This window comes from Hoplias malabaricus, unplaced genomic scaffold (genome assembly GCF_029633855.1).
Source record: "Hoplias malabaricus isolate fHopMal1 unplaced genomic scaffold, fHopMal1.hap1 scaffold_143, whole genome shotgun sequence".
Classification (NCBI taxonomy): domain Eukaryota; kingdom Metazoa; phylum Chordata; class Actinopteri; order Characiformes; family Erythrinidae; genus Hoplias; species Hoplias malabaricus.
The window spans coordinates 1-25,034 of record NW_027101026.1 but is presented as its reverse complement, the minus strand read 5'-3'; the positions used below and the strand labels follow the sequence as shown (position 1 = coordinate 25,034).

At 40.7% G+C, this 25,034-nt stretch overlaps 46 non-coding genes and 30 pseudogenes across 46 annotated transcripts; all 76 read left to right on the top strand.

The window, feature by feature from the left end:
* Window positions 1-129: 129 nt before the first annotated feature.
* Window positions 130-248, top strand: LOC136684028 (5S ribosomal RNA). The gene has a single exon (XR_010799452.1). It is a non-coding gene; the product is annotated as a 5S ribosomal RNA (ribosomal RNA).
* A 205-nt stretch (window positions 249-453) lies between these two features.
* LOC136684068 (5S ribosomal RNA) lies at window positions 454-572 on the top strand. The gene has a single exon (XR_010799490.1). It is a non-coding gene; the product is annotated as a 5S ribosomal RNA (ribosomal RNA).
* Window positions 573-777: 205 nt separating this feature from the next.
* On the top strand, window positions 778-896 carry LOC136684067 (5S ribosomal RNA). The gene has a single exon (XR_010799489.1). It is a non-coding gene; the product is annotated as a 5S ribosomal RNA (ribosomal RNA).
* Window positions 897-1,118: 222 nt separating this feature from the next.
* Window positions 1,119-1,237, top strand: LOC136684066 (5S ribosomal RNA). The gene has a single exon (XR_010799488.1). It is a non-coding gene; the product is annotated as a 5S ribosomal RNA (ribosomal RNA).
* Window positions 1,238-1,442: 205 nt separating this feature from the next.
* LOC136684269 (5S ribosomal RNA) lies at window positions 1,443-1,561 on the top strand (annotated as a pseudogene).
* A 205-nt stretch (window positions 1,562-1,766) lies between these two features.
* Window positions 1,767-1,885, top strand: LOC136684064 (5S ribosomal RNA). Its single transcript, XR_010799486.1, has one exon. It is a non-coding gene; the product is annotated as a 5S ribosomal RNA (ribosomal RNA).
* Window positions 1,886-2,090: 205 nt separating this feature from the next.
* Window positions 2,091-2,209, top strand: LOC136684242 (5S ribosomal RNA; annotated as a pseudogene).
* A 223-nt stretch (window positions 2,210-2,432) lies between these two features.
* LOC136684063 (5S ribosomal RNA) lies at window positions 2,433-2,551 on the top strand. Its single transcript, XR_010799485.1, has one exon. It is a non-coding gene; the product is annotated as a 5S ribosomal RNA (ribosomal RNA).
* A 205-nt stretch (window positions 2,552-2,756) lies between these two features.
* On the top strand, window positions 2,757-2,875 carry LOC136684241 (5S ribosomal RNA; annotated as a pseudogene).
* A 223-nt stretch (window positions 2,876-3,098) lies between these two features.
* LOC136684240 (5S ribosomal RNA) lies at window positions 3,099-3,217 on the top strand (annotated as a pseudogene).
* A 223-nt stretch (window positions 3,218-3,440) lies between these two features.
* LOC136684062 (5S ribosomal RNA) lies at window positions 3,441-3,559 on the top strand. The gene has a single exon (XR_010799484.1). It is a non-coding gene; the product is annotated as a 5S ribosomal RNA (ribosomal RNA).
* Window positions 3,560-3,764: 205 nt separating this feature from the next.
* Window positions 3,765-3,883, top strand: LOC136684061 (5S ribosomal RNA). Its single transcript, XR_010799483.1, has one exon. It is a non-coding gene; the product is annotated as a 5S ribosomal RNA (ribosomal RNA).
* Window positions 3,884-4,088: 205 nt separating this feature from the next.
* LOC136684238 (5S ribosomal RNA) lies at window positions 4,089-4,207 on the top strand (annotated as a pseudogene).
* Window positions 4,208-4,430: 223 nt separating this feature from the next.
* Window positions 4,431-4,549, top strand: LOC136684060 (5S ribosomal RNA). Its single transcript, XR_010799482.1, has one exon. It is a non-coding gene; the product is annotated as a 5S ribosomal RNA (ribosomal RNA).
* A 205-nt stretch (window positions 4,550-4,754) lies between these two features.
* On the top strand, window positions 4,755-4,873 carry LOC136684059 (5S ribosomal RNA). Its single transcript, XR_010799481.1, has one exon. It is a non-coding gene; the product is annotated as a 5S ribosomal RNA (ribosomal RNA).
* A 205-nt stretch (window positions 4,874-5,078) lies between these two features.
* On the top strand, window positions 5,079-5,197 carry LOC136684058 (5S ribosomal RNA). Its single transcript, XR_010799480.1, has one exon. It is a non-coding gene; the product is annotated as a 5S ribosomal RNA (ribosomal RNA).
* Window positions 5,198-5,402: 205 nt separating this feature from the next.
* Window positions 5,403-5,521, top strand: LOC136684057 (5S ribosomal RNA). Its single transcript, XR_010799479.1, has one exon. It is a non-coding gene; the product is annotated as a 5S ribosomal RNA (ribosomal RNA).
* Window positions 5,522-5,726: 205 nt separating this feature from the next.
* Window positions 5,727-5,845, top strand: LOC136684237 (5S ribosomal RNA; annotated as a pseudogene).
* Window positions 5,846-6,068: 223 nt separating this feature from the next.
* On the top strand, window positions 6,069-6,187 carry LOC136684236 (5S ribosomal RNA; annotated as a pseudogene).
* Window positions 6,188-6,409: 222 nt separating this feature from the next.
* Window positions 6,410-6,528, top strand: LOC136684200 (5S ribosomal RNA; annotated as a pseudogene).
* Window positions 6,529-6,733: 205 nt separating this feature from the next.
* LOC136684235 (5S ribosomal RNA) lies at window positions 6,734-6,852 on the top strand (annotated as a pseudogene).
* A 223-nt stretch (window positions 6,853-7,075) lies between these two features.
* On the top strand, window positions 7,076-7,194 carry LOC136684205 (5S ribosomal RNA; annotated as a pseudogene).
* Window positions 7,195-7,399: 205 nt separating this feature from the next.
* Window positions 7,400-7,518, top strand: LOC136684234 (5S ribosomal RNA; annotated as a pseudogene).
* A 223-nt stretch (window positions 7,519-7,741) lies between these two features.
* LOC136684056 (5S ribosomal RNA) lies at window positions 7,742-7,860 on the top strand. Its single transcript, XR_010799478.1, has one exon. It is a non-coding gene; the product is annotated as a 5S ribosomal RNA (ribosomal RNA).
* Window positions 7,861-8,065: 205 nt separating this feature from the next.
* LOC136684055 (5S ribosomal RNA) lies at window positions 8,066-8,184 on the top strand. The gene has a single exon (XR_010799477.1). It is a non-coding gene; the product is annotated as a 5S ribosomal RNA (ribosomal RNA).
* Window positions 8,185-8,389: 205 nt separating this feature from the next.
* On the top strand, window positions 8,390-8,508 carry LOC136684198 (5S ribosomal RNA). The gene has a single exon (XR_010799616.1). It is a non-coding gene; the product is annotated as a 5S ribosomal RNA (ribosomal RNA).
* A 223-nt stretch (window positions 8,509-8,731) lies between these two features.
* On the top strand, window positions 8,732-8,850 carry LOC136684203 (5S ribosomal RNA; annotated as a pseudogene).
* Window positions 8,851-9,055: 205 nt separating this feature from the next.
* Window positions 9,056-9,174, top strand: LOC136684233 (5S ribosomal RNA; annotated as a pseudogene).
* Window positions 9,175-9,396: 222 nt separating this feature from the next.
* LOC136684053 (5S ribosomal RNA) lies at window positions 9,397-9,515 on the top strand. Its single transcript, XR_010799475.1, has one exon. It is a non-coding gene; the product is annotated as a 5S ribosomal RNA (ribosomal RNA).
* Window positions 9,516-9,720: 205 nt separating this feature from the next.
* Window positions 9,721-9,839, top strand: LOC136684052 (5S ribosomal RNA). The gene has a single exon (XR_010799474.1). It is a non-coding gene; the product is annotated as a 5S ribosomal RNA (ribosomal RNA).
* A 205-nt stretch (window positions 9,840-10,044) lies between these two features.
* Window positions 10,045-10,163, top strand: LOC136684051 (5S ribosomal RNA). Its single transcript, XR_010799473.1, has one exon. It is a non-coding gene; the product is annotated as a 5S ribosomal RNA (ribosomal RNA).
* Window positions 10,164-10,368: 205 nt separating this feature from the next.
* LOC136684050 (5S ribosomal RNA) lies at window positions 10,369-10,487 on the top strand. The gene has a single exon (XR_010799472.1). It is a non-coding gene; the product is annotated as a 5S ribosomal RNA (ribosomal RNA).
* A 205-nt stretch (window positions 10,488-10,692) lies between these two features.
* LOC136684276 (5S ribosomal RNA) lies at window positions 10,693-10,811 on the top strand (annotated as a pseudogene).
* A 222-nt stretch (window positions 10,812-11,033) lies between these two features.
* LOC136684048 (5S ribosomal RNA) lies at window positions 11,034-11,152 on the top strand. Its single transcript, XR_010799471.1, has one exon. It is a non-coding gene; the product is annotated as a 5S ribosomal RNA (ribosomal RNA).
* Window positions 11,153-11,357: 205 nt separating this feature from the next.
* LOC136684232 (5S ribosomal RNA) lies at window positions 11,358-11,476 on the top strand (annotated as a pseudogene).
* Window positions 11,477-11,699: 223 nt separating this feature from the next.
* On the top strand, window positions 11,700-11,818 carry LOC136684230 (5S ribosomal RNA; annotated as a pseudogene).
* Window positions 11,819-12,041: 223 nt separating this feature from the next.
* On the top strand, window positions 12,042-12,160 carry LOC136684167 (5S ribosomal RNA). The gene has a single exon (XR_010799586.1). It is a non-coding gene; the product is annotated as a 5S ribosomal RNA (ribosomal RNA).
* Window positions 12,161-12,365: 205 nt separating this feature from the next.
* LOC136684047 (5S ribosomal RNA) lies at window positions 12,366-12,484 on the top strand. Its single transcript, XR_010799470.1, has one exon. It is a non-coding gene; the product is annotated as a 5S ribosomal RNA (ribosomal RNA).
* A 205-nt stretch (window positions 12,485-12,689) lies between these two features.
* On the top strand, window positions 12,690-12,808 carry LOC136684229 (5S ribosomal RNA; annotated as a pseudogene).
* Window positions 12,809-13,031: 223 nt separating this feature from the next.
* Window positions 13,032-13,150, top strand: LOC136684228 (5S ribosomal RNA; annotated as a pseudogene).
* A 223-nt stretch (window positions 13,151-13,373) lies between these two features.
* LOC136684166 (5S ribosomal RNA) lies at window positions 13,374-13,492 on the top strand. The gene has a single exon (XR_010799585.1). It is a non-coding gene; the product is annotated as a 5S ribosomal RNA (ribosomal RNA).
* A 205-nt stretch (window positions 13,493-13,697) lies between these two features.
* On the top strand, window positions 13,698-13,816 carry LOC136684046 (5S ribosomal RNA). Its single transcript, XR_010799469.1, has one exon. It is a non-coding gene; the product is annotated as a 5S ribosomal RNA (ribosomal RNA).
* Window positions 13,817-14,022: 206 nt separating this feature from the next.
* On the top strand, window positions 14,023-14,141 carry LOC136684045 (5S ribosomal RNA). Its single transcript, XR_010799468.1, has one exon. It is a non-coding gene; the product is annotated as a 5S ribosomal RNA (ribosomal RNA).
* A 205-nt stretch (window positions 14,142-14,346) lies between these two features.
* LOC136684226 (5S ribosomal RNA) lies at window positions 14,347-14,465 on the top strand (annotated as a pseudogene).
* A 223-nt stretch (window positions 14,466-14,688) lies between these two features.
* On the top strand, window positions 14,689-14,807 carry LOC136684225 (5S ribosomal RNA; annotated as a pseudogene).
* Window positions 14,808-15,030: 223 nt separating this feature from the next.
* On the top strand, window positions 15,031-15,149 carry LOC136684165 (5S ribosomal RNA). The gene has a single exon (XR_010799584.1). It is a non-coding gene; the product is annotated as a 5S ribosomal RNA (ribosomal RNA).
* Window positions 15,150-15,354: 205 nt separating this feature from the next.
* On the top strand, window positions 15,355-15,473 carry LOC136684044 (5S ribosomal RNA). The gene has a single exon (XR_010799467.1). It is a non-coding gene; the product is annotated as a 5S ribosomal RNA (ribosomal RNA).
* Window positions 15,474-15,678: 205 nt separating this feature from the next.
* On the top strand, window positions 15,679-15,797 carry LOC136684224 (5S ribosomal RNA; annotated as a pseudogene).
* Window positions 15,798-16,020: 223 nt separating this feature from the next.
* On the top strand, window positions 16,021-16,139 carry LOC136684223 (5S ribosomal RNA; annotated as a pseudogene).
* Window positions 16,140-16,362: 223 nt separating this feature from the next.
* On the top strand, window positions 16,363-16,481 carry LOC136684164 (5S ribosomal RNA). The gene has a single exon (XR_010799583.1). It is a non-coding gene; the product is annotated as a 5S ribosomal RNA (ribosomal RNA).
* Window positions 16,482-16,686: 205 nt separating this feature from the next.
* On the top strand, window positions 16,687-16,805 carry LOC136684043 (5S ribosomal RNA). Its single transcript, XR_010799466.1, has one exon. It is a non-coding gene; the product is annotated as a 5S ribosomal RNA (ribosomal RNA).
* Window positions 16,806-17,011: 206 nt separating this feature from the next.
* LOC136684163 (5S ribosomal RNA) lies at window positions 17,012-17,130 on the top strand. Its single transcript, XR_010799582.1, has one exon. It is a non-coding gene; the product is annotated as a 5S ribosomal RNA (ribosomal RNA).
* A 205-nt stretch (window positions 17,131-17,335) lies between these two features.
* Window positions 17,336-17,454, top strand: LOC136684041 (5S ribosomal RNA). Its single transcript, XR_010799464.1, has one exon. It is a non-coding gene; the product is annotated as a 5S ribosomal RNA (ribosomal RNA).
* A 205-nt stretch (window positions 17,455-17,659) lies between these two features.
* LOC136684222 (5S ribosomal RNA) lies at window positions 17,660-17,778 on the top strand (annotated as a pseudogene).
* Window positions 17,779-18,001: 223 nt separating this feature from the next.
* Window positions 18,002-18,120, top strand: LOC136684162 (5S ribosomal RNA). Its single transcript, XR_010799581.1, has one exon. It is a non-coding gene; the product is annotated as a 5S ribosomal RNA (ribosomal RNA).
* A 205-nt stretch (window positions 18,121-18,325) lies between these two features.
* LOC136684040 (5S ribosomal RNA) lies at window positions 18,326-18,444 on the top strand. Its single transcript, XR_010799463.1, has one exon. It is a non-coding gene; the product is annotated as a 5S ribosomal RNA (ribosomal RNA).
* A 206-nt stretch (window positions 18,445-18,650) lies between these two features.
* On the top strand, window positions 18,651-18,769 carry LOC136684161 (5S ribosomal RNA). The gene has a single exon (XR_010799580.1). It is a non-coding gene; the product is annotated as a 5S ribosomal RNA (ribosomal RNA).
* Window positions 18,770-18,974: 205 nt separating this feature from the next.
* Window positions 18,975-19,093, top strand: LOC136684039 (5S ribosomal RNA). Its single transcript, XR_010799462.1, has one exon. It is a non-coding gene; the product is annotated as a 5S ribosomal RNA (ribosomal RNA).
* A 205-nt stretch (window positions 19,094-19,298) lies between these two features.
* On the top strand, window positions 19,299-19,417 carry LOC136684221 (5S ribosomal RNA; annotated as a pseudogene).
* A 223-nt stretch (window positions 19,418-19,640) lies between these two features.
* On the top strand, window positions 19,641-19,759 carry LOC136684160 (5S ribosomal RNA). The gene has a single exon (XR_010799579.1). It is a non-coding gene; the product is annotated as a 5S ribosomal RNA (ribosomal RNA).
* Window positions 19,760-19,964: 205 nt separating this feature from the next.
* LOC136684038 (5S ribosomal RNA) lies at window positions 19,965-20,083 on the top strand. The gene has a single exon (XR_010799461.1). It is a non-coding gene; the product is annotated as a 5S ribosomal RNA (ribosomal RNA).
* Window positions 20,084-20,289: 206 nt separating this feature from the next.
* LOC136684159 (5S ribosomal RNA) lies at window positions 20,290-20,408 on the top strand. The gene has a single exon (XR_010799578.1). It is a non-coding gene; the product is annotated as a 5S ribosomal RNA (ribosomal RNA).
* A 205-nt stretch (window positions 20,409-20,613) lies between these two features.
* LOC136684037 (5S ribosomal RNA) lies at window positions 20,614-20,732 on the top strand. Its single transcript, XR_010799460.1, has one exon. It is a non-coding gene; the product is annotated as a 5S ribosomal RNA (ribosomal RNA).
* Window positions 20,733-20,937: 205 nt separating this feature from the next.
* Window positions 20,938-21,056, top strand: LOC136684220 (5S ribosomal RNA; annotated as a pseudogene).
* A 223-nt stretch (window positions 21,057-21,279) lies between these two features.
* On the top strand, window positions 21,280-21,398 carry LOC136684036 (5S ribosomal RNA). The gene has a single exon (XR_010799459.1). It is a non-coding gene; the product is annotated as a 5S ribosomal RNA (ribosomal RNA).
* Window positions 21,399-21,603: 205 nt separating this feature from the next.
* Window positions 21,604-21,722, top strand: LOC136684219 (5S ribosomal RNA; annotated as a pseudogene).
* A 205-nt stretch (window positions 21,723-21,927) lies between these two features.
* On the top strand, window positions 21,928-22,046 carry LOC136684218 (5S ribosomal RNA; annotated as a pseudogene).
* Window positions 22,047-22,269: 223 nt separating this feature from the next.
* Window positions 22,270-22,388, top strand: LOC136684035 (5S ribosomal RNA). Its single transcript, XR_010799458.1, has one exon. It is a non-coding gene; the product is annotated as a 5S ribosomal RNA (ribosomal RNA).
* A 205-nt stretch (window positions 22,389-22,593) lies between these two features.
* LOC136684034 (5S ribosomal RNA) lies at window positions 22,594-22,712 on the top strand. Its single transcript, XR_010799457.1, has one exon. It is a non-coding gene; the product is annotated as a 5S ribosomal RNA (ribosomal RNA).
* Window positions 22,713-22,934: 222 nt separating this feature from the next.
* Window positions 22,935-23,053, top strand: LOC136684032 (5S ribosomal RNA). The gene has a single exon (XR_010799456.1). It is a non-coding gene; the product is annotated as a 5S ribosomal RNA (ribosomal RNA).
* A 205-nt stretch (window positions 23,054-23,258) lies between these two features.
* Window positions 23,259-23,377, top strand: LOC136684217 (5S ribosomal RNA; annotated as a pseudogene).
* A 223-nt stretch (window positions 23,378-23,600) lies between these two features.
* On the top strand, window positions 23,601-23,719 carry LOC136684175 (5S ribosomal RNA). The gene has a single exon (XR_010799594.1). It is a non-coding gene; the product is annotated as a 5S ribosomal RNA (ribosomal RNA).
* Window positions 23,720-23,924: 205 nt separating this feature from the next.
* On the top strand, window positions 23,925-24,043 carry LOC136684031 (5S ribosomal RNA). The gene has a single exon (XR_010799455.1). It is a non-coding gene; the product is annotated as a 5S ribosomal RNA (ribosomal RNA).
* A 205-nt stretch (window positions 24,044-24,248) lies between these two features.
* Window positions 24,249-24,367, top strand: LOC136684214 (5S ribosomal RNA; annotated as a pseudogene).
* A 205-nt stretch (window positions 24,368-24,572) lies between these two features.
* On the top strand, window positions 24,573-24,691 carry LOC136684213 (5S ribosomal RNA; annotated as a pseudogene).
* Window positions 24,692-24,896: 205 nt separating this feature from the next.
* Window positions 24,897-25,015, top strand: LOC136684029 (5S ribosomal RNA). Its single transcript, XR_010799453.1, has one exon. It is a non-coding gene; the product is annotated as a 5S ribosomal RNA (ribosomal RNA).
* Window positions 25,016-25,034: the final 19 nt, after the last annotated feature.

Here is a 25,034-nt window from a genome sequence, read left to right as displayed (position 1 = left end):
AAAAACGAACTGGAAAGCCAATCATTTTCATTTGAGGTGTCAGGTGGTCTACCGTTTACAGGCAGCTCTAAAACAAGTATTACTCTTAGAAGAGTATATAGAAATAGTCTTCTACAGCCAGCAGTGATCGCTTACAGCCATACCACTCCTTGAAAGCCCGATCTCGTCTGATCTCGGAAGTGAAGAAGAGTTGGGCCTAGTTAGTACTTGGATGGGAGACTGCCTGGGAATACTAGGTGCTGTAAGCTTTTTAGCTTAAGCTTCTATTATAAAGGCAGTAACCACAGTCATTTAAACACAAGAGAAGAAGAAAACTTAAGAAAAAAAAACGAACTGGAAAGCCAATCATTTTCATTTGAGGTGTCAGGTGGTCTACCGTTTACAGGCAGCTCTAAAACAAGTATTACTCTTAGAAGAGTATATAGAAATAGTCTTCTACAGCCAGCAGTGATCGCTTACGGCCATACCACTCCTTGAAAGCCCGATCTCGTCTGATCTCGGAAGCGAAGAAGAGTTGGGCCTAGTTAGTACTTGGATGGGAGACTGCCTGGGAATACTAGGTGCTGTAAGCTTTTTAGCTTAAGCTTCTATTATAAAGGCAGTAACCACAGTCATTTAAACACAAGAGAAGAAGAAAACTTAAGAAAAAAAAACGAACTGGAAAGCCAATCATTTTCATTTGAGGTGTCAGGTGGTCTACCGTTTACAGGCAGCTCTAAAACAAGTATTACTCTTAGAAGAGTATATAGAAATAGTCTTCTACAGCCAGCAGTGATCGCTTACGGCCATACCACTCCTTGAAAGCCCGATCTCGTCTGATCTCGGAAGCGAAGAAGAGTTGGGCCTAGTTAGTACTTGGATGGGAGACTGCCTGGGAATACTAGGTGCTGTAAGCTTTTTAGCTTAAGCTTCTATTATAAAGGCAGTAACCACAGTCATTTAAACACAAGAGAAGAAGAAAACTTAAGAAAAAAAAAACAACAACAAAAAAAAACAAACTGGAAAGCCAATCATTTTCATTTGAGGTGTCAGGTGGTCTACCGTTTACAGGCAGCTCTAAAACAAGTATTACTCTTAGAAGAGTATATAGAAATAGTCTTCTACAGCCAGCAGTGATCGCTTACGGCCATACCACTCCTTGAAAGCCCGATCTCGTCTGATCTCGGAAGCGAAGAAGAGTTGGGCCTAGTTAGTACTTGGATGGGAGACTGCCTGGGAATACTAGGTGCTGTAAGCTTTTTAGCTTAAGCTTCTATTATAAAGGCAGTAACCACAGTCATTTAAACACAAGAGAAGAAGAAAACTTAAGAAAAAAAAACGAACTGGAAAGCCAATCATTTTCATTTGAGGTGTCAGGTGGTCTACCGTTTACAGGCAGCTATAAAACAAGTATTACTCTTAGAAGAGTATATAGAAATAGTCTTCTACAGCCAGCAGTGATCGCTTACGGCCATACCACTCCTTGAAAGCCCGATCTCGTCTGATCTTGGAAGCGAAGAAGAAATGGGCCTAGTTAGTACTTGGATGGGAGACTGCCTGGGAATACTAGGTGCTGTAAGCTTTTTAGCTTAAGCTTCTATTATAAAGGCAGTAACCACAGTCATTTAAACACAAGAGAAGAAGAAAACTTAAGAAAAAAAAACGAACTGGAAAGCCAATCATTTTCATTTGAGGTGTCAGGTGGTCTACCGTTTACAGGCAGCTCTAAAACAAGTATTACTCTTAGAAGAGTATATAGAAATAGTCTTCTACAGCCAGCAGTGATCGCTTACGGCCATACCACTCCTTGAAAGCCCGATCTCGTCTGATCTCGGAAGCGAAGAAGAGTTGGGCCTAGTTAGTACTTGGATGGGAGACTGCCTGGGAATACTAGGTGCTGTAAGCTTTTTAGCTTAAGCTTCTATTATAAAGGCAGTAACCACAGTCATTTAAACACAAGAGAAGAAGAAAACTTAAGAAAAAAAAACGAACTGGAAAGCCAATCATTTTCATTTGAGGTGTCAGGTGGTCTACCGTTTACAGGCAGCTATAAAACAAGTATTACTCTTAGAAGAGTATATAGAAATAGTCTTCTACAGCCAGCAGTGATCGCTTACGGCCATACCACTCCTTGAAAGCCCGATCTCGTCTGATCTCGGAAGCGAAGAAGAAATGGGCCTAGTTAGTACTTGGATGGGAGACTGCCTGGGAATACTAGGTGCTGTAAGCTTTTTAGCTTAAGCTTCTATTATAAAGGCAGTAACCACAGTCATTTAAACACAAGAGAAGAAGAAAACTTAAGAAAAAAAAAACAACAACAACAAAAAAACGAACTGGAAAGCCAATCATTTTCATTTGAGGTGTCAGGTGGTCTACCGTTTACAGGCAGCTCTAAAACAAGTATTACTCTTAGAAGAGTATATAGAAATAGTCTTCTACAGCCAGCAGTGATCGCTTACGGCCATACCACTCCTTGAAAGCCCGATCTCGTCTGATCTCGGAAGCGAAGAAGAGTTGGGCCTAGTTAGTACTTGGATGGGAGACTGCCTGGGAATACTAGGTGCTGTAAGCTTTTTAGCTTAAGCTTCTATTATAAAGGCAGTAACCACAGTCATTTAAACACAAGAGAAGAAGAAAACTTAAGAAAAAAAAACGAACTGGAAAGCCAATCATTTTCATTTGAGGTGTCAGGTGGTCTACCGTTTACAGGCAGCTATAAAACAAGTATTACTCTTAGAAGAGTATATAGAAATAGTCTTCTACAGCCAGCAGTGATCGCTTACGGCCATACCACTCCTTGAAAGCCCGATCTCGTCTGATCTCGGAAGCGAAGAAGAAATGGGCCTAGTTAGTACTTGGATGGGAGACTGCCTGGGAATACTAGGTGCTGTAAGCTTTTTAGCTTAAGCTTCTATTATAAAGGCAGTAACCACAGTCATTTAAACACAAGAGAAGAAGAAAACTTAAGAAAAAAAAAACAACAACAAAAAAAAAACGAACTGGAAAGCCAATCATTTTCATTTGAGGTGTCAGGTGGTCTACCGTTTACAGGCAGCTCTAAAACAAGTATTACTCTTAGAAGAGTATATAGAAATAGTCTTCTACAGCCAGCAGTGATCGCTTACGGCCATACCACTCCTTGAAAGCCCGATCTCGTCTGATCTCGGAAGCGAAGAAGAAATGGGCCTAGTTAGTACTTGGATGGGAGACTGCCTGGGAATACTAGGTGCTGTAAGCTTTTTAGCTTAAGCTTCTATTATAAAGGCAGTAACCACAGTCATTTAAACACAAGAGAAGAAGAAAACTTAAGAAAAAAAAAACAACAACAAAAAAAAAACGAACTGGAAAGCCAATCATTTTCATTTGAGGTGTCAGGTGGTCTACCGTTTACAGGCAGCTCTAAAACAAGTATTACTCTTAGAAGAGTATATAGAAATAGTCTTCTACAGCCAGCAGTGATCGCTTACGGCCATACCACTCCTTGAAAGCCCGATCTCGTCTGATCTCGGAAGCGAAGAAGAGTTGGGCCTAGTTAGTACTTGGATGGGAGACTGCCTGGGAATACTAGGTGCTGTAAGCTTTTTAGCTTAAGCTTCTATTATAAAGGCAGTAACCACAGTCATTTAAACACAAGAGAAGAAGAAAACTTAAGAAAAATAAACGAACTGGAAAGCCAATCATTTTCATTTGAGGTGTCAGGTGGTCTACCGTTTACAGGCAGCTCTAAAACAAGTATTACTCTCAGAAGAGTATATAGAAATAGTCTTCTACAGCCAGCAGTGATCGCTTACGGCCATACCACTCCTTGAAAGCCCGATCTCGTCTGATCTCGGAAGCGAAGAAGAGTTGGGCCTAGTTAGTACTTGGATGGGAGACTGCCTGGGAATACTAGGTGCTGTAAGCTTTTTAGCTTAAGCTTCTATTATAAAGGCAGTAACCACAGTCATTTAAACACAAGAGAAGAAGAAAACTTAAGAAAAAAAAACGAACTGGAAAGCCAATCATTTTCATTTGAGGTGTCAGGTGGTCTACCGTTTACAGGCAGCTCTAAAACAAGTATTACTCTTAGAAGAGTATATAGAAATAGTCTTCTACAGCCAGCAGTGATCGCTTACGGCCATACCACTCCTTGAAAGCCCGATCTCGTCTGATCTCGGAAGCGAAGAAGAAATGGGCCTAGTTAGTACTTGGATGGGAGACTGCCTGGGAATACTAGGTGCTGTAAGCTTTTTAGCTTAAGCTTCTATTATAAAGGCAGTAACCACAGTCATTTAAACACAAGAGAAGAAGAAAACTTAAGAAAAAAAAAACAACAACAAAAAAAAAACGAACTGGAAAGCCAATCATTTTCATTTGAGGTGTCAGGTGGTCTACCGTTTACAGGCAGCTCTAAAACAAGTATTACTCTTAGAAGAGTATATAGAAATAGTCTTCTACAGCCAGCAGTGATCGCTTACGGCCATACCACTCCTTGAAAGCCCGATCTCGTCTGATCTCGGAAGCGAAGAAGAGTTGGGCCTAGTTAGTACTTGGATGGGAGACTGCCTGGGAATACTAGGTGCTGTAAGCTTTTTAGCTTAAGCTTCTATTATAAAGGCAGTAACCACAGTCATTTAAACACAAGAGAAGAAGAAAACTTAAGAAAAAAAAACGAACTGGAAAGCCAATCATTTTCATTTGAGGTGTCAGGTGGTCTACCGTTTACAGGCAGCTCTAAAACAAGTATTACTCTTAGAAGAGTATATAGAAATAGTCTTCTACAGCCAGCAGTGATCGCTTACGGCCATACCACTCCTTGAAAGCCCGATCTCGTCTGATCTCGGAAGCGAAGAAGAGTTGGGCCTAGTTAGTACTTGGATGGGAGACTGCCTGGGAATACTAGGTGCTGTAAGCTTTTTAGCTTAAGCTTCTATTATAAAGGCAGTAACCACAGTCATTTAAACACAAGAGAAGAAGAAAACTTAAGAAAAATAAACGAACTGGAAAGCCAATCATTTTCATTTGAGGTGTCAGGTGGTCTACCGTTTACAGGCAGCTCTAAAACAAGTATTACTCTCAGAAGAGTATATAGAAATAGTCTTCTACAGCCAGCAGTGATCGCTTACGGCCATACCACTCCTTGAAAGCCCGATCTCGTCTGATCTCGGAAGCGAAGAAGAGTTGGGCCTAGTTAGTACTTGGATGGGAGACTGCCTGGGAATACTAGGTGCTGTAAGCTTTTTAGCTTAAGCTTCTATTATAAAGGCAGTAACCACAGTCATTTAAACACAAGAGAAGAAGAAAACTTAAGAAAAAAAAACGAACTGGAAAGCCAATCATTTTCATTTGAGGTGTCAGGTGGTCTACCGTTTACAGGCAGCTCTAAAACAAGTATTACTCTTAGAAGAGTATATAGAAATAGTCTTCTACAGCCAGCAGTGATCGCTTACGGCCATACCACTCCTTGAAAGCCCGATCTCGTCTGATCTCGGAAGCGAAGAAGAGTTGGGCCTAGTTAGTACTTGGATGGGAGACTGCCTGGGAATACTAGGTGCTGTAAGCTTTTTAGCTTAAGCTTCTATTATAAAGGCAGTAACCACAGTCATTTAAACACAAGAGAAGAAGAAAACTTAAGAAAAAAAAACGAACTGGAAAGCCAATCATTTTCATTTGAGGTGTCAGGTGGTCTACCGTTTACAGGCAGCTCTAAAACAAGTATTACTCTTAGAAGAGTATATAGAAATAGTCTTCTACAGCCAGCAGTGATCGCTTACGGCCATACCACTCCTTGAAAGCCCGATCTCGTCTGATCTCGGAAGCGAAGAAGAAATGGGCCTAGTTAGTACTTGGATGGGAGACTGCCTGGGAATACTAGGTGCTGTAAGCTTTTTAGCTTAAGCTTCTATTATAAAGGCAGTAACCACAGTCATTTAAACACAAGAGAAGAAGAAAACTTAAGAAAAAAAAAACTACAACAAAAAAAAAACGAACTGGAAAGCCAATCATTTTCATTTGAGGTGTCAGGTGGTCTACCGTTTACAGGCAGCTCTAAAACAAGTATTACTCTTAGAAGAGTATATAGAAATAGTCTTCTACAGCCAGCAGTGATCGCTTACGGCCATACCACTCCTTGAAAGCCCGATCTCGTCTGATCTCGGAAGCGAAGAAGAAATGGGCCTAGTTAGTACTTGGATGGGAGACTGCCTGGGAATACTAGGTGCTGTAAGCTTTTTAGCTTAAGCTTCTATTATAAAGGCAGTAACCACAGTCATTTAAACACAAGAGAAGAAGAAAACTTAAGAAAAAAAAAACAACAACAAAAAAAAACGAACTGGAAAGCCAATCATTTTCATTTGAGGTGTCAGGTGGTCTACCGTTTACAGGCAGCTCTAAAACAAGTATTACTCTTAGAAGAGTATATAGAAATAGTCTTCTACAGCCAGCAGTGATCGCTTACGGCCATACCACTCCTTGAAAGCCCGATCTCGTCTGATCTCGGAAGCGAAGAAGAGTTGGGCCTAGTTAGTACTTGGATGGGAGACTGCCTTGGAATACTAGGTGCTGTAAGCTTTTTAGCTTAAGCTTCTATTATAAAGGCAGTAACCACAGTCATTTAAACACAAGAGAAGAAGAAAACTTAAGAAAAAAAAACGAACTGGAAAGCCAATCATTTTCATTTGAGGTGTCAGGTGGTCTACCGTTTACAGGCAGCTATAAAACAAGTATTACTCTTAGAAGAGTATATAGAAATAGTCTTCTACAGCCAGCAGTGATCGCTTACGGCCATACCACTCCTTGAAAGCCCGATCTCGTCTGATCTCGGAAGCGAAGAAGAAATGGGCCTAGTTAGTACTTGGATGGGAGACTGCCTGGGAATACTAGGTGCTGTAAGCTTTTTAGCTTAAGCTTCTATTATAAAGGCAGTAACCACAGTCATTTAAACACAAGAGAAGAAGAAAACTTAAGAAAAAAAAAACAACAACAAAAAAAAAACGAACTGGAAAGCCAATCATTTTCATTTGAGGTGTCAGGTGGTCTACCGTTTACAGGCAGCTCTAAAACAAGTATTACTCTTAGAAGAGTATATAGAAATAGTCTTCTACAGCCAGCAGTGATCGCTTACGGCCATACCACTCCTTGAAAGCCCGATCTCGTCTGATCTCGGAAGCGAAGAAGAGTTGGGCCTAGTTAGTATTTGGATGGGAGACTGCCTGGGAATACTAGGTGCTGTAAGCTTTTTAGCTTAAGCTTCTATTATAAAGGCAGTAACCACAGTCATTTAAACACAAGAGAAGAAGAAAACTTAAGAAAAAAAAACGAACTGGAAAGCCAATCATTTTCATTTGAGGTGTCAGGTGGTCTACCGTTTACAGGCAGCTCTAAAACAAGTATTACTCTTAGAAGAGTATATAGAAATAGTCTTCTACAGCCAGCAGTGATCGCTTACGGCCATACCACTCCTTGAAAGCCCGATCTCGTCTGATCTCGGAAGCGAAGAAGAAATGGGCCTAGTTAGTACTTGGATGGGAGACTGCCTGGGAATACTAGGTGCTGTAAGCTTTTTAGCTTAAGCTTCTATTATAAAGGCAGTAACCACAGTCATTTAAACACAAGAGAAGAAGAAAACTTAAGAAAAAAAAAACAACAACAAAAAAAAAACGAACTGGAAAGCCAATCATTTTCATTTGAGGTGTCAGGTGGTCTACCGTTTACAGGCAGCTCTAAAACAAGTATTACTCTTAGAAGAGTATATAGAAATAGTCTTCTACAGCCAGCAGTGATCGCTTACGGCCATACCACTCCTTGAAAGCCCGATCTCGTCTGATCTCGGAAGCGAAGAAGAGTTGGGCCTAGTTAGTACTTGGATGGGAGACTGCCTGGGAATACTAGGTGCTGTAAGCTTTTTAGCTTAAGCTTCTATTATAAAGGCAGTAACCACAGTCATTTAAACACAAGAGAAGAAGAAAACTTAAGAAAAAAAAACGAACTGGAAAGCCAATCATTTTCATTTGAGGTGTCAGGTGGTCTACCGTTTACAGGCAGCTCTAAAACAAGTATTACTCTTAGAAGAGTATATAGAAATAGTCTTCTACAGCCAGCAGTGATCGCTTACGGCCATACCACTCCTTGAAAGCCCGATCTCGTCTGATCTCGGAAGCGAAGAAGAGTTGGGCCTAGTTAGTACTTGGATGGGAGACTGCCTGGGAATACTAGGTGCTGTAAGCTTTTTAGCTTAAGCTTCTATTATAAAGGCAGTAACCACAGTCATTTAAACACAAGAGAAGAAGAAAACTTAAGAAAAAAAAACGAACTGGAAAGCCAATCATTTTCATTTGAGGTGTCAGGTGGTCTACCGTTTACAGGCAGCTCTAAAACAAGTATTACTCTTAGAAGAGTATATAGAAATAGTCTTCTACAGCCAGCAGTGATCGCTTACGGCCATACCACTCCTTGAAAGCCCGATCTCGTCTGATCTCGGAAGCGAAGAAGAGTTGGACCTAGTTAGTACTTGGATGGGAGACTGCCTGGGAATACTAGGTGCTGTAAGCTTTTTAGCTTAAGCTTCTATTATAAAGGCAGTAACCACAGTCATTTAAACACAAGAGAAGAAGAAAACTTAAGAAAAAAAAAACAACAACAAAAAAAAAACGAACTGGAAAGCCAATCATTTTCATTTGAGGTGTCAGGTGGTCTACCGTTTACAGGCAGCTCTAAAACAAGTATTACTCTTAGAAGAGTATATAGAAATAGTCTTCTACAGCCAGCAGTGATCGCTTACGGCCATACCACTCCTTGAAAGCCCGATCTCGTCTGATCTCGGAAGCGAAGAAGAGTTGGGCCTAGTTAGTATTTGGATGGGAGACTGCCTGGGAATACTAGGTGCTGTAAGCTTTTTAGCTTAAGCTTCTATTATAAAGGCAGTAACCACAGTCATTTAAACACAAGAGAAGAAGAAAACTTAAGAAAAAAAAACGAACTGGAAAGCCAATCATTTTCATTTGAGGTGTCAGGTGGTCTACCGTTTACAGGCAGCTCTAAAACAAGTATTACTCTTAGAAGAGTATATAGAAATAGTCTTCTACAGCCAGCAGTGATCGCTTACGGCCATACCACTCCTTGAAAGCCCGATCTCGTCTGATCTCGGAAGCGAAGAAGAAATGGGCCTAGTTAGTACTTGGATGGGAGACTGCCTGGGAATACTAGGTGCTGTAAGCTTTTTAGCTTAAGCTTCTATTATAAAGGCAGTAACCACAGTCATTTAAACACAAGAGAAGAAGAAAACTTAAGAAAAAAAAACAACAACAAAAAAAAAACGAACTGGAAAGCCAATCATTTTCATTTGAGGTGTCAGGTGGTCTACCGTTTACAGGCAGCTCTAAAACAAGTATTACTCTTAGAAGAGTATATAGAAATAGTCTTCTACAGCCAGCAGTGATCGCTTACGGCCATACCACTCCTTGAAAGCCCGATCTCGTCTGATCTCGGAAGCGAAGAAGAGTTGGGCCTAGTTAGTACTTGGATGGGAGACTGCCTGGGAATACTAGGTGCTGTAAGCTTTTTAGCTTAAGCTTCTATTATAAAGGCAGTAACCACAGTCATTTAAACACAAGAGAAGAAGAAAACTTAAGAAAAAAAAACGAACTGGAAAGCCAATCATTTTCATTTGAGGTGTCAGGTGGTCTACCGTTTACAGGCAGCTCTAAAACAAGTATTACTCTTAGAAGAGTATATAGAAATAGTCTTCTACAGCCAGCAGTGATCGCTTACGGCCATACCACTCCTTGAAAGCCCGATCTCGTCTGATCTCGGAAGCGAAGAAGAGTTGGGCCTAGTTAGTACTTGGATGGGAGACTGCCTGGGAATACTAGGTGCTGTAAGCTTTTTAGCTTAAGCTTCTATTATAAAGGCAGTAACCACAGTCATTTAAACACAAGAGAAGAAGAAAACTTAAGAAAAAAAAACGAACTGGAAAGCCAATCATTTTCATTTGAGGTGTCAGGTGGTCTACCGTTTACAGGCAGCTCTAAAACAAGTATTACTCTTAGAAGAGTATATAGAAATAGTCTTCTACAGCCAGCAGTGATCGCTTACGGCCATACCACTCCTTGAAAGCCCGATCTCGTCTGATCTCGGAAGCGAAGAAGAGTTGGGCCTAGTTAGTACTTGGATGGGAGACTGCCTGGGAATACTAGGTGCTGTAAGCTTTTTAGCTTAAGCTTCTATTATAAAGGCAGTAACCACAGTCATTTAAACACAAGAGAAGAAGAAAACTTAAGAAAAAAAAACGAACTGGAAAGCCAATCATTTTCATTTGAGGTGTCAGGTGGTCTACCGTTTACAGGCAGCTCTAAAACAAGTATTACTCTTAGAAGAGTATATAGAAATAGTCTTCTACAGCCAGCAGTGATCGCTTACGGCCATACCACTCCTTGAAAGCCCGATCTCGTCTGATCTCGGAAGCGAAGAAGAGTTGGGCCTAGTTAGTACTTGGATGGGAGACTGCCTGGGAATACTAGGTGCTGTAAGCTTTTTAGCTTAAGCTTCTATTATAAAGGCAGTAACCACAGTCATTTAAACACAAGAGAAGAAGAAAACTTAAGAAAAAAAAACGAACTGGAAAGCCAATCATTTTCATTTGAGGTGTCAGGTGGTCTACCGTTTACAGGCAGCTCTAAAACAAGTATTACTCTTAGAAGAGTATATAGAAATAGTCTTCTACAGCCAGCAGTGATCGCTTACGGCCATACCACTCCTTGAAAGCCCGATCTCGTCTGATCTCGGAAGCGAAGAAAAAATGGGCCTAGTTAGTACTTGGATGGGAGACTGCCTGGGAATACTAGGTGCTGTAAGCTTTTTAGCTTAAGCTTCTATTATAAAGGCAGTAACCACAGTCATTTAAACACAAGAGAAGAAGAAAACTTAAGAAAAAAAAACAACAACAAAAAAAAAACGAACTGGAAAGCCAATCATTTTCATTTGAGGTGTCAGGTGGTCTACCGTTTACAGGCAGCTCTAAAACAAGTATTACTCTTAGAAGAGTATATAGAAATAGTCTTCTACAGCCAGCAGTGATCGCTTACGGCCATACCACTCCTTGAAAGCCCGATCTCGTCTGATCTCGGAAGCGAAGAAGAGTTGGGCCTAGTTAGTACTTGGATGGGAGACTGCCTGGGAATACTAGGTGCTGTAAGCTTTTTAGCTTAAGCTTCTATTATAAAGGCAGTAACCACAGTCATTTAAACACAAGAGAAGAAGAAAACTTAAGAAAAAAAAACGAACTGGAAAGCCAATCATTTTCATTTGAGGTGTCAGGTGGTCTACCGTTTACAGGCAGCTATAAAACAAGTATTACTCTTAGAAGAGTATATAGAAATAGTCTTCTACAGCCAGCAGTGATCGCTTACGGCCATACCACTCCTTGAAAGCCCGATCTCGTCTGATCTCGGAAGCGAAGAAGAAATGGGCCTAGTTAGTACTTGGATGGGAGACTGCCTGGGAATACTAGGTGCTGTAAGCTTTTTAGCTTAAGCTTCTATTATAAAGGCAGTAACCACAGTCATTTAAACACAAGAGAAGAAGAAAACTTAAGAAAAAAAAAACAACAACAAAAAAAAAACGAACTGGAAAGCCAATCATTTTCATTTGAGGTGTCAGGTGGTCTACCGTTTACAGGCAGCTCTAAAACAAGTATTACTCTTAGAAGAGTATATAGAAATAGTCTTCTACAGCCAGCAGTGATCGCTTACGGCCATACCACTCCTTGAAAGCCCGATCTCGTCTGATCTCGGAAGCGAAGAAGAAATGGGCCTAGTTAGTACTTGGATGGGAGACTGCCTGGGAATACTAGGTGCTGTAAGCTTTTTAGCTTAAGCTTCTATTATAAAGGCAGTAACCACAGTCATTTAAACACAAGAGAAGAAGAAAACTTAAGAAAAAAAAAACAACAACAAAAAAAAAATGAACTGGAAAGCCAATCATTTTCATTTGAGGTGTCAGGTGGTCTACCGTTTACAGGCAGCTCTAAAACAAGTATTACTCTTAGAAGAGTATATAGAAATAGTCTTCTACAGCCAGCAGTGATCGCTTACAGCCATACCACTCCTTGAAAGCCCGATCTCGTCTGATCTCGGAAGCGAAGAAGAGTTGGGCCTAGTTAGTACTTGGATGGGAGACTGCCTGGGAATACTAGGTGCTGTAAGCTTTTTAGCTTAAGCTTCTATTATAAAGGCAGTAACCACAGTCATTTAAACACAAGAGAAGAAGAAAACTTAAGAAAAAAAAACGAACTGGAAAGCCAATCATTTTCATTTGAGGTGTCAGGTGGTCTACCGTTTACAGGCAGCTCTAAAACAAGTATTACTCTTAGAAGAGTATATAGAAATAGTCTTCTACAGCCAGCAGTGATCGCTTACGGCCATACCACTCCTTGAAAGCCCGATCTCGTCTGATCTCGGAAGCGAAGAAGAGTTGGGCCTAGTTAGTACTTGGATGGGAGACTGCCTGGGAATACTAGGTGCTGTAAGCTTTTTAGCTTAAGCTTCTATTATAAAGGCAGTAACCACAGTCATTTAAACACAAGAGAAGAAGAAAACTTAAGAAAAAAAAACGAACTGGAAAGCCAATCATTTTCATTTGAGGTGTCAGGTGGTCTACCGTTTACAGGCAGCTATAAAACAAGTATTACTCTTAGAAGAGTATATAGAAATAGTCTTCTACAGCCAGCAGTGATCGCTTACGGCCATACCACTCCTTGAAAGCCCGATCTCGTCTGATCTCGGAAGCGAAGAAGAAATGGGCCTAGTTAGTACTTGGATGGGAGACTGCCTGGGAATACTAGGTGCTGTAAGCTTTTTAGCTTAAGCTTCTATTATAAAGGCAGTAACCACAGTCATTTAAACACAAGAGAAGAAGAAAACTTAAGAAAAAAAAAACAACAACAAAAAAAAAACGAACTGGAAAGCCAATCATTTTCATTTGAGGTGTCAGGTGGTCTACCGTTTACAGGCAGCTCTAAAACAAGTATTACTCTTAGAAGAGTATATAGAAATAGTCTTCTACAGCCAGCAGTGATCGCTTACGGCCATACCACTCCTTGAAAGCCCGATCTCGTCTGATCTCGGAAGCGAAGAAGAAATGGGCCTAGTTAGTACTTGGATGGGAGACTGCCTGGGAATACTAGGTGCTGTAAGCTTTTTAGCTTAAGCTTCTATTATAAAGGCAGTAACCACAGTCATTTAAACACAAGAGAAGAAGAAAACTTAAGAAAAAAAAAACAACAACAAAAAAAAAATGAACTGGAAAGCCAATCATTTTCATTTGAGGTGTCAGGTGGTCTACCGTTTACAGGCAGCTCTAAAACAAGTATTACTCTTAGAAGAGTATATAGAAATAGTCTTCTACAGCCAGCAGTGATCGCTTACAGCCATACCACTCCTTGAAAGCCCGATCTCGTCTGATCTCGGAAGCGAAGAAGAGTTGGGCCTAGTTAGTACTTGGATGGGAGACTGCCTGGGAATACTAGGTGCTGTAAGCTTTTTAGCTTAAGCTTCTATTATAAAGGCAGTAACCACAGTCATTTAAACACAAGAGAAGAAGAAAACTTAAGAAAAAAAAACGAACTGGAAAGCCAATCATTTTCATTTGAGGTGTCAGGTGGTCTACCGTTTACAGGCAGCTCTAAAACAAGTATTACTCTTAGAAGAGTATATAGAAATAGTCTTCTACAGCCAGCAGTGATCGCTTACGGCCATACCACTCCTTGAAAGCCCGATCTCGTCTGATCTCGGAAGCGAAGAAGAGTTGGGCCTAGTTAGTACTTGGATGGGAGACTGCCTGGGAATACTAGGTGCTGTAAGCTTTTTAGCTTAAGCTTCTATTATAAAGGCAGTAACCACAGTCATTTAAACACAAGAGAAGAAGAAAACTTAAGAAAAAAAAAACGAACTGGAAAGCCAATCATTTTCATTTGAGGTGTCAGGTGGTCTACCGTTTACAGGCAGCTCTAAAACAAGTATTACTCTTAGAAGAGTATATAGAAATAGTCTTCTACAGCCAGCAGTGATCGCTTACGGCCATACCACTCCTTGAAAGCCCGATCTCGTCTGATCTCGGAAGCGAAGAAGAGTTGGGCCTAGTTAGTACTTGGATGGGAGACTGCCTGGGAATACTAGGTGCTGTAAGCTTTTTAGCTTAAGCTTCTATTATAAAGGCAGTAACCACAGTCATTTAAACACAAGAGAAGAAGAAAACTTAAGAAAAAAAAACGAACTGGAAAGCCAATCATTTTCATTTGAGGTGTCAGGTGGTCTACCGTTTACAGGCAGCTATAAAACAAGTATTACTCTTAGAAGAGTATATAGAAATAGTCTTCTACAGCCAGCAGTGATCGCTTACGGCCATACCACTCCTTGAAAGCCCGATCTCGTCTGATCTCGGAAGCGAAGAAGAAATGGGCCTAGTTAGTACTTGGATGGGAGACTGCCTGGGAATACTAGGTGCTGTAAGCTTTTTAGCTTAAGCTTCTATTATAAAGGCAGTAACCACAGTCATTTAAACACAAGAGAAGAAGAAAACTTAAGAAAAAAAAAACAACAACAAAAAAAAAACGAACTGGAAAGCCAATCATTTTCATTTGAGGTGTCAGGTGGTCTACCGTTTACAGGCAGCTCTAAAACAAGTATTACTCTTAGAAGAGTATATAGAAATAGTCTTCTACAGCCAGCAGTGATCGCTTACGGCCATACCACTCCTTGAAAGCCCGATCTCGTCTGATCTCGGAAGCGAAGAAGAAATGGGCCTAGTTAGTACTTGGATGGGAGACTGCCTGGGAATACTAGGTGCTGTAAGCTTTTTAGCTTAAGCTTCTATTATAAAGGCAGTAACCACAGTCATTTAAACACAAGAGAAGAAGAAAACTTAAGAAAAAAAAAACAACAACAAAAAAAAAATGAACTGGAAAGCCAATCATTTTCATTTGAGGTGTCAGGTGGTCTACCGTTTACAGGCAGCTCTAAAACAAGTATTACTCTTAGAAGAGTATATAGAAATAGTCTTCTACAGCCAGCAGTGATCGCTTACAGCCATACCACTCCTTGAAAGCCCGATCTCGTCTGATCTCGGAAGCGAAGAAGAGTTGGGCCTAGTTAGTACTTGGATGGGAGACTGCCTGGGAATACTAGGTGCTGTAAGCTTTTTAGCTTAAGCTTCTATTATAAAGGCAGTAACCACAGTCATTTAAACACAAGAGAAGAAGAAAACTTAAGAAAAAAAAACGAACTGGAAAGCCAATCATTTTCATTTGAGGTGTCAGGTGGTCTACCGTTTACAGGCAGCTCTAAAACAAGTATTACTCTTAGAAGAGTATATAGAAATAGTCTTCTACAGCCAGCAGTGATCGCTTACGGCCATACCACTCCTTGAAAGCCCGATCTCGTCTGATCTCGGAAGCGAAGAAGAGTTGGGCCTAGTTAGTACTTGGATGGGAGACTGCCTGGGAATACTAGGTGCTGTAAGCTTTTTAGCTTAAGCTTCTATTATAAAGGCAGTAACCACAGTCATTTAAACACAAGAGAAGAAGAAAACTTAAGAAAAAAAAACGAACTGGAAAGCCAATCATTTTCATTTGAGGTGTCAGGTGGTCTACCGTTTACAGGCAGCTATAAAACAAGTATTACTCTTAGAAGAGTATATAGAAATAGTCTTCTACAGCCAGCAGTGATCGCTTACGGCCATACCACTCCTTGAAAGCCCGATCTCGTCTGATCTCGGAAGCGAAGAAGAAATGGGCCTAGTTAGTACTTGGATGGGAGACTGCCTGGGAATACTAGGTGCTGTAAGCTTTTTAGCTTAAGCTTCTATTATAAAGGCAGTAACCACAGTCATTTAAACACAAGAGAAGAAGAAAACTTAAGAAAAAAAAAACAACAACAAAAAAAAAACGAACTGGAAAGCCAATCATTTTCATTTGAGGTGTCAGGTGGTCTACCGTTTACAGGCAGCTCTAAAACAAGTATTACTCTTAGAAGAGTATATAGAAATAGTCTTCTACAGCCAGCAGTGATCGCTTACGGCCATACCACTCCTTGAAAGCCCGATCTCGTCTGATCTCGGAAGCGAAGAAGAAATGGGCCTAGTTAGTACTTGGATGGGAGACTGCCTGGGAATACTAGGTGCTGTAAGCTTTTTAGCTTAAGCTTCTATTATAAAGGCAGTAACCACAGTCATTTAAACACAAGAGAAGAAGAAAACTTAAGAAAAAAAAAACAACAACAAAAAAAAAATGAACTGGAAAGCCAATCATTTTCATTTGAGGTGTCAGGTGGTCTACCGTTTACAGGCAGCTCTAAAACAAGTATTACTCTTAGAAGAGTATATAGAAATAGTCTTCTACAGCCAGCAGTGATCGCTTACAGCCATACCACTCCTTGAAAGCCCGATCTCGTCTGATCTCGGAAGCGAAGAAGAGTTGGGCCTAGTTAGTACTTGGATGGGAGACTGCCTGGGAATACTAGGTGCTGTAAGCTTTTTAGCTTAAGCTTCTATTATAAAGGCAGTAACCACAGTCATTTAAACACAAGAGAAGAAGAAAACTTAAGAAAAAAAAACGAACTGGAAAGCCAATCATTTTCATTTGAGGTGTCAGGTGGTCTACCGTTTACAGGCAGCTCTAAAACAAGTATTACTCTTAGAAGAGTATATAGAAATAGTCTTCTACAGCCAGCAGTGATCGCTTACGGCCATACCACTCCTTGAAAGCCCGATCTCGTCTGATCTCGGAAGCGAAGAAGAGTTGGGCCTAGTTAGTACTTGGATGGGAGACTGCCTGGGAATACTAGGTGCTGTAAGCTTTTTAGCTTAAGCTTCTATTATAAAGGCAGTAACCACAGTCATTTAAACACAAGAGAAGAAGAAAACTTAAGAAAAAAAAAACGAACTGGAAAGCCAATCATTTTCATTTGAGGTGTCAGGTGGTCTACCGTTTACAGGCAGCTCTAAAACAAGTATTACTCTTAGAAGAGTATATAGAAATAGTCTTCTACAGCCAGCAGTGATCGCTTACAGCCATACCACTCCTTGAAAGCCCGATCTCGTCTGATCTCGGAAGCGAAGAAGAGTTGGGCCTAGTTAGTACTTGGATGGGAGACTGCCTGGGAATACTAGGTGCTGTAAGCTTTTTAGCTTAAGCTTCTATTATAAAGGCAGTAACCACAGTCATTTAAACACAAGAGAAGAAGAAAACTTAAGAAAAAAAAACGAACTGGAAAGCCAATCATTTTCATTTGAGGTGTCAGGTGGTCTACCGTTTACAGGCAGCTCTAAAACAAGTATTACTCTTAGAAGAGTATATAGAAATAGTCTTCTACAGCCAGCAGTGATCGCTTACGGCCATACCACTCCTTGAAAGCCCGATCTCGTCTGATCTCGGAAGCGAAGAAGAGTTGGGCCTAGTTAGTACTTGGATGGGAGACTGCCTGGGAATACTAGGTGCTGTAAGCTTTTTAGCTTAAGCTTCTATTATAAAGGCAGTAACCACAGTCATTTAAACACAAGAGAAGAAGAAAACTTAAGAAAAAAAAACGAACTGGAAAGCCAATCATTTTCATTTGAGGTGTCAGGTGGTCTACCGTTTACAGGCAGCTCTAAAACAAGTATTACTCTTAGAAGAGTATATAGAAATAGTCTTCTACAGCCAGCAGTGATCGCTTACGGCCATACCACTCCTTGAAAGCCCGATCTCGTCTGATCTCGGAAGCGAAGAAGAAATGGGCCTAGTTAGTACTTGGATGGGAGACTGCCTGGGAATACTAGGTGCTGTAAGCTTTTTAGCTTAAGCTTCTATTATAAAGGCAGTAACCACAGTCATTTAAACACAAGAGAAGAAGAAAACTTAAGAAAAAAAAAACAACAACAAAAAAAAAACGAACTGGAAAGCCAATCATTTTCATTTGAGGTGTCAGGTGGTCTACCGTTTACAGGCAGCTCTAAAACAAGTATTACTCTTAGAAGAGTATATAGAAATAGTCTTCTACAGCCAGCAGTGATCGCTTACAGCCATACCACTCCTTGAAAGCCCGATCTCGTCTGATCTCGGAAGCGAAGAAGAGTTGGGCCTAGTTAGTACTTGGATGGGAGACTGCCTGGGAATACTAGGTGCTGTAAGCTTTTTAGCTTAAGCTTCTATTATAAAGGCAGTAACCACAGTCATTTAAACACAAGAGAAGAAGAAAACTTAAGAAAAAAAAACGAACTGGAAAGCCAATCATTTTCATTTGAGGTGTCAGGTGGTCTACCGTTTACAGGCAGCTCTAAAACAAGTATTACTCTTAGAAGAGTATATAGAAATAGTCTTCTACAGCCAGCAGTGATCGCTTACGGCCATACCACTCCTTGAAAGCCCGATCTCGTCTGATCTCGGAAGCGAAGAAGAGTTGGGCCTAGTTAGTACTTGGATGGGAGACTGCCTGGGAATACTAGGTGCTGTAAGCTTTTTAGCTTAAGCTTCTATTATAAAGGCAGTAACCACAGTCATTTAAACACAAGAGAAGAAGAAAACTTAAGAAAAAAAAAACGAACTGGAAAGCCAATCATTTTCATTTGAGGTGTCAGGTGGTCTACCGTTTACAGGCAGCTCTAAAACAAGTATTACTCTTAGAAGAGTATATAGAAATAGTCTTCTACAGCCAGCAGTGATCGCTTACAGCCATACCACTCCTTGAAAGCCCGATCTCGTCTGATCTCGGAAGCGAAGAAGAGTTGGGCCTAGTTAGTACTTGGATGGGAGACTGCCTGGGAATACTAGGTGCTGTAAGCTTTTTAGCTTAAGCTTCTATTATAAAGGCAGTAACCACAGTCATTTAAACACAAGAGAAGAAGAAAACTTAAGAAAAAAAAACGAACTGGAAAGCCAATCATTTTCATTTGAGGTGTCAGGTGGTCTACCGTTTACAGGCAGCTCTAAAACAAGTATTACTCTTAGAAGAGTATATAGAAATAGTCTTCTACAGCCAGCAGTGATCGCTTACGGCCATACCACTCCTTGAAAGCCCGATCTCGTCTGATCTCGGAAGCGAAGAAGAGTTGGGCCTAGTTAGTACTTGGATGGGAGACTGCCTGGGAATACTAGGTGCTGTAAGCTTTTTAGCTTAAGCTTCTATTATAAAGGCAGTAACCACAGTCATTTAAACACAAGAGAAGAAGAAAACTTAAGAAAAAAAAACGAACTGGAAAGCCAATCATTTTCATTTGAGGTGTCAGGTGGTCTACCGTTTACAGGCAGCTCTAAAACAAGTATTACTCTTAGAAGAGTATATAGAAATAGTCTTCTACAGCCAGCAGTGATCGCTTACGGCCATACCACTCCTTGAAAGCCCGATCTCGTCTGATCTCGGAAGCGAAGAAGAAATGGGCCTAGTTAGTACTTGGATGGGAGACTGCCTGGGAATACTAGGTGCTGTAAGCTTTTTAGCTTAAGCTTCTATTATAAAGGCAGTAACCACAGTCATTTAAACACAAGAGAAGAAGAAAACTTAAGAAAAAAAAAACAACAACAAAAAAAAAACGAACTGGAAAGCCAATCATTTTCATTTGAGGTGTCAGGTGGTCTACCGTTTACAGGCAGCTCTAAAACAAGTATTACTCTTAGAAGAGTATATAGAAATAGTCTTCTACAGCCAGCAGTGATCGCTTACAGCCATACCACTCCTTGAAAGCCCGATCTCGTCTGATCTCGGAAGCGAAGAAGAGTTGGGCCTAGTTAGTACTTGGATGGGAGACTGCCTGGGAATACTAGGTGCTGTAAGCTTTTTAGCTTAAGCTTCTATTATAAAGGCAGTAACCACAGTCATTTAAACACAAGAGAAGAAGAAAACTTAAGAAAAAAAAACGAACTGGAAAGCCAATCATTTTCATTTGAGGTGTCAGGTGGTCTACCGTTTACAGGCAGCTCTAAAACAAGTATTACTCTTAGAAGAGTATATAGAAATAGTCTTCTACAGCCAGCAGTGATCGCTTACGGCCATACCACTCCTTGAAAGCCCGATCTCGTCTGATCTCGGAAGCGAAGAAGAGTTGGGCCTAGTTAGTACTTGGATGGGAGACTGCCTGGGAATACTAGGTGCTGTAAGCTTTTTAGCTTAAGCTTCTATTATAAAGGCAGTAACCACAGTCATTTAAACACAAGAGAAGAAGAAAACTTAAGAAAAAAAAAACGAACTGGAAAGCCAATCATTTTCATTTGAGGTGTCAGGTGGTCTACCGTTTACAGGCAGCTCTAAAACAAGTATTACTCTTAGAAGAGTATATAGAAATAGTCTTCTACAGCCAGCAGTGATCGCTTACAGCCATACCACTCCTTGAAAGCCCGATCTCGTCTGATCTCGGAAGCGAAGAAGAGTTGGGCCTAGTTAGTACTTGGATGGGAGACTGCCTGGGAATACTAGGTGCTGTAAGCTTTTTAGCTTAAGCTTCTATTATAAAGGCAGTAACCACAGTCATTTAAACACAAGAGAAGAAGAAAACTTAAGAAAAAAAAACGAACTGGAAAGCCAATCATTTTCATTTGAGGTGTCAGGTGGTCTACCGTTTACAGGCAGCTCTAAAACAAGTATTACTCTTAGAAGAGTATATAGAAATAGTCTTCTACAGCCAGCAGTGATCGCTTACGGCCATACCACTCCTTGAAAGCCCGATCTCGTCTGATCTCGGAAGCGAAGAAGAGTTGGGCCTAGTTAGTACTTGGATGGGAGACTGCCTGGGAATACTAGGTGCTGTAAGCTTTTTAGCTTAAGCTTCTATTATAAAGGCAGTAACCACAGTCATTTAAACACAAGAGAAGAAGAAAACTTAAGAAAAAAAAACGAACTGGAAAGCCAATCATTTTCATTTGAGGTGTCAGGTGGTCTACCGTTTACAGGCAGCTCTAAAACAAGTATTACTCTTAGAAGAGTATATAGAAATAGTCTTCTACAGCCAGCAGTGATCGCTTACGGCCATACCACTCCTTGAAAGCCCGATCTCGTCTGATCTCGGAAGCGAAGAAGAAATGGGCCTAGTTAGTACTTGGATGGGAGACTGCCTGGGAATACTAGGTGCTGTAAGCTTTTTAGCTTAAGCTTCTATTATAAAGGCAGTAACCACAGTCATTTAAACACAAGAGAAGAAGAAAACTTAAGAAAAAAAAAACAACAACAAAAAAAAAACGAACTGGAAAGCCAATCATTTTCATTTGAGGTGTCAGGTGGTCTACCGTTTACAGGCAGCTCTAAAACAAGTATTACTCTTAGAAGAGTATATAGAAATAGTCTTCTACAGCCAGCAGTGATCGCTTACGGCCATACCACTCCTTGAAAGCCCGATCTCGTCTGATCTCGGAAGCGAAGAAGAGTTGGGCCTAGTTAGTACTTGGATGGGAGACTGCCTGGGAATACTAGGTGCTGTAAGCTTTTTAGCTTAAGCTTCTATTATAAAGGCAGTAACCACAGTCATTTAAACACAAGAGAAGAAGAAAACTTAAGAAAAAAAAACGAACTGGAAAGCCAATCATTTTCATTTGAGGTGTCAGGTGGTCTACCGTTTACAGGCAGCTCTAAAACAAGTATTACTCTTAGAAGAGTATATAGAAATAGTCTTCTACAGCCAGCAGTGATCGCTTACGGCCATACCACTCCTTGAAAGCCCGATCTCGTCTGATCTCGGAAGCGAAGAAGAAATGGGCCTAGTTAGTACTTGGATGGGAGACTGCCTGGGAATACTAGGTGCTGTAAGCTTTTTAGCTTAAGCTTCTATTATAAAGGCAGTAACCACAGTCATTTAAACACAAGAGAAGAAGAAAACTTAAGAAAAAAAAACGAACTGGAAAGCCAATCATTTTCATTTGAGGTGTCAGGTGGTCTACCGTTTACAGGCAGCTCTAAAACAAGTATTACTCTTAGAAGAGTATATAGAAATAGTCTTCTACAGCCAGCAGTGATCGCTTACGGCCATACCACTCCTTGAAAGCCCGATCTCGTCTGATCTCGGAAGCGAAGAAGAAATGGGCCTAGTTAGTACTTGGATGGGAGACTGCCTGGGAATACTAGGTGCTGTAAGCTTTTTAGCTTAAGCTTCTATTATAAAGGCAGTAACCACAGTCATTTAAACACAAGAGAAGAAGAAAACTTAAGAAAAAAAAAACAACAACAAAAAAAAAACGAACTGGAAAGCCAATCATTTTCATTTGAGGTGTCAGGTGGTCTACCGTTTACAGGCAGCTCTAAAACAAGTATTACTCTTAGAAGAGTATATAGAAATAGTCTTCTACAGCCAGCAGTGATCGCTTACGGCCATACCACTCCTTGAAAGCCCGATCTCGTCTGATCTCGGAAGCGAAGAAGAGTTGGGCCTAGTTAGTACTTGGATGGGAGACTGCCTGGGAATACTAGGTGCTGTAAGCTTTTTAGCTTAAGCTTCTATTATAAAGGCAGTAACCACAGTCATTTAAACACAAGAGAAGAAGAAAACTTAAGAAAAAAAAACGAACTGGAAAGCCAATCATTTTCATTTGAGGTGTCAGGTGGTCTACCGTTTACAGGCAGCTCTAAAACAAGTATTACTCTTAGAAGAGTATATAGAAATAGTCTTCTACAGCCAGCAGTGATCGCTTACGGCCATACCACTCCTTGAAAGCCCGATCTCGTCTGATCTCGGAAGCGAAGAAGAGTTGGGCCTAGTTAGTACTTGGATGGGAGACTGCCTGGGAATACTAGGTGCTGTAAGCTTTTTAGCTTAAGCTTCTATTATAAAGGCAGTAACCACAGTCATTTAAACACAAGAGAAGAAGAAAACTTAAGAAAAAAAAAACAACAACAAAAAAAAACGAACTGGAAAGCCAATCATTTTCATTTGAGGTGTCAGGTGGTCTACCGTTTACAGGCAGCTCTAAAACAAGTATTACTCTTAGAAGAGTATATAGAAATAGTCTTCTACAGCCAGCAGTGATCGCTTACGGCCATACCACTCCTTGAAAGCCCGATCTCGTCTGATCTCGGAAGCGAAGAAGAGTTGGGCCTAGTTAGTACTTGGATGGGAGACTGCCTGGGAATACTAGGTGCTGTAAGCTTTTTAGCTTAAGCTTCTATTATAAAGGCAGTAACCACAGTCATTTAAACACAAGAGAAGAAGAAAACTTAAGAAAAAAAAACGAACTGGAAAGCCAATCATTTTCATTTGAGGTGTCAGGTGGTCTACCGTTTACAGGCAGCTCTAAAACAAGTATTACTCTTAGAAGAGTATATAGAAATAGTCTTCTACAGCCAGCAGTGATCGCTTACGGCCATACCACTCCTTGAAAGCCCGATCTCGTCTGATCTCGGAAGCGAAGAAGAAATGGGCCTAGTTAGTACTTGGATGGGAGACTGCCTGGGAATACTAGGTGCTGTAAGCTTTTTAGCTTAAGCTTCTATTATAAAGGCAGTAACCACAGTCATTTAAACACAAGAGAAGAAGAAAACTTAAGAAAAAAAAAACAACAACAAAAAAAAAACGAACTGGAAAGCCAATCATTTTCATTTGAGGTGTCAGGTGGTCTACCGTTTACAGGCAGCTCTAAAACAAGTATTACTCTTAGAAGAGTATATAGAAATAGTCTTCTACAGCCAGCAGTGATCGCTTACGGCCATACCACTCCTTGAAAGCCCGATCTCGTCTGATCTCGGAAGCGAAGAAGAGTTGGGCCTAGTTAGTACTTGAATGGGAGACTGCCTGGGAATACTAGGTGCTGTAAGCTTTTTAGCTTAAGCTTCTATTATAAAGGCAGTAACCACAGTCATTTAAACACAAGAGAAGAAGAAAACTTAAGAAAAAAAAACGAACTGGAAAGCCAATCATTTTCATTTGAGGTGTCAGGTGGTCTACCGTTTACAGGCAGCTCTAAAACAAGTATTACTCTTAGAAGAGTATATAGAAATAGTCTTCTACAGCCAGCAGTGATCGCTTACGGCCATACCACTCCTTGAAAGCCCGATCTCGTCTGATCTCGGAAGCGAAGAAGAGTTGGGCCTAGTTAGTACTTGGATGGGAGACTGCCTGGGAATACTAGGTGCTGTAAGCTTTTTAGCTTAAGCTTCTATTATAAAGGCAGTAACCACAGTCATTTAAACACAAGAGAAGAAGAAAACTTAAGAAAAAAAAACGAACTGGAAAGCCAATCATTTTCATTTGAGGTGTCAGGTGGTCTACCGTTTACAGGCAGCTCTAAAACAAGTATTACTCTTAGAAGAGTATATAGAAATAGTCTTCTACAGCCAGCAGTGATCGCTTACGGCCATACCACTCCTTGAAAGCCCGATCTCGTCTGATCTCGGAAGCGAAGAAGAAATGGGCCTAGTTAGTACTTGGATGGGAGACTGCCTGGGAATACTAGGTGCTGTAAGCTTTTTAGCTTAAGCTTCTATTATAAAGGCAGTAACCACAGTCATTTAAACACAAGAGAAGAAGAAAACTTAAGAAAAAAAAACGAACTGGAAAGCCAATCATTTTCATTTGAGGTGTCAGGTGGTCTACCGTTTACAGGCAGCTCTAAAACAAGTATTACTCTTAGAAGAGTATATAGAAATAGTCTTCTACAGCCAGCAGTGATCGCTTACGGCCATACCACTCCTTGAAAGCCCGATCTCGTCTGATCTCGGAAGCGAAGAAGAAATGGGCCTAGTTAGTACTTGGATGGGAGACTGCCTGGGAATACTAGGTGCTGTAAGCTTTTTAGCTTAAGCTTCTATTATAAAGGCAGTAACCACAGTCATTTAAACACAAGAGAAGAAGAAAACTTAAGAAAAAAAAACGAACTGGAAAGCCAATCATTTTCATTTGAGGTGTCAGGTGGTCTACCGTTTACAGGCAGCTCTAAAACAAGTATTACTCTTAGAAGAGTATATAGAAATAGTCTTCTACAGCCAGCAGTGATCGCTTACGGCCATACCACTCCTTGAAAGCCCGATCTCGTCTGATCTCGGAAGCGAAGAAGAGTTGGGCCTAGTTAGTACTTGGATGGGAGACTGCCTGGGAATACTAGGTGCTGTAAGCTTTTTAGCTTAAGCTTCTAT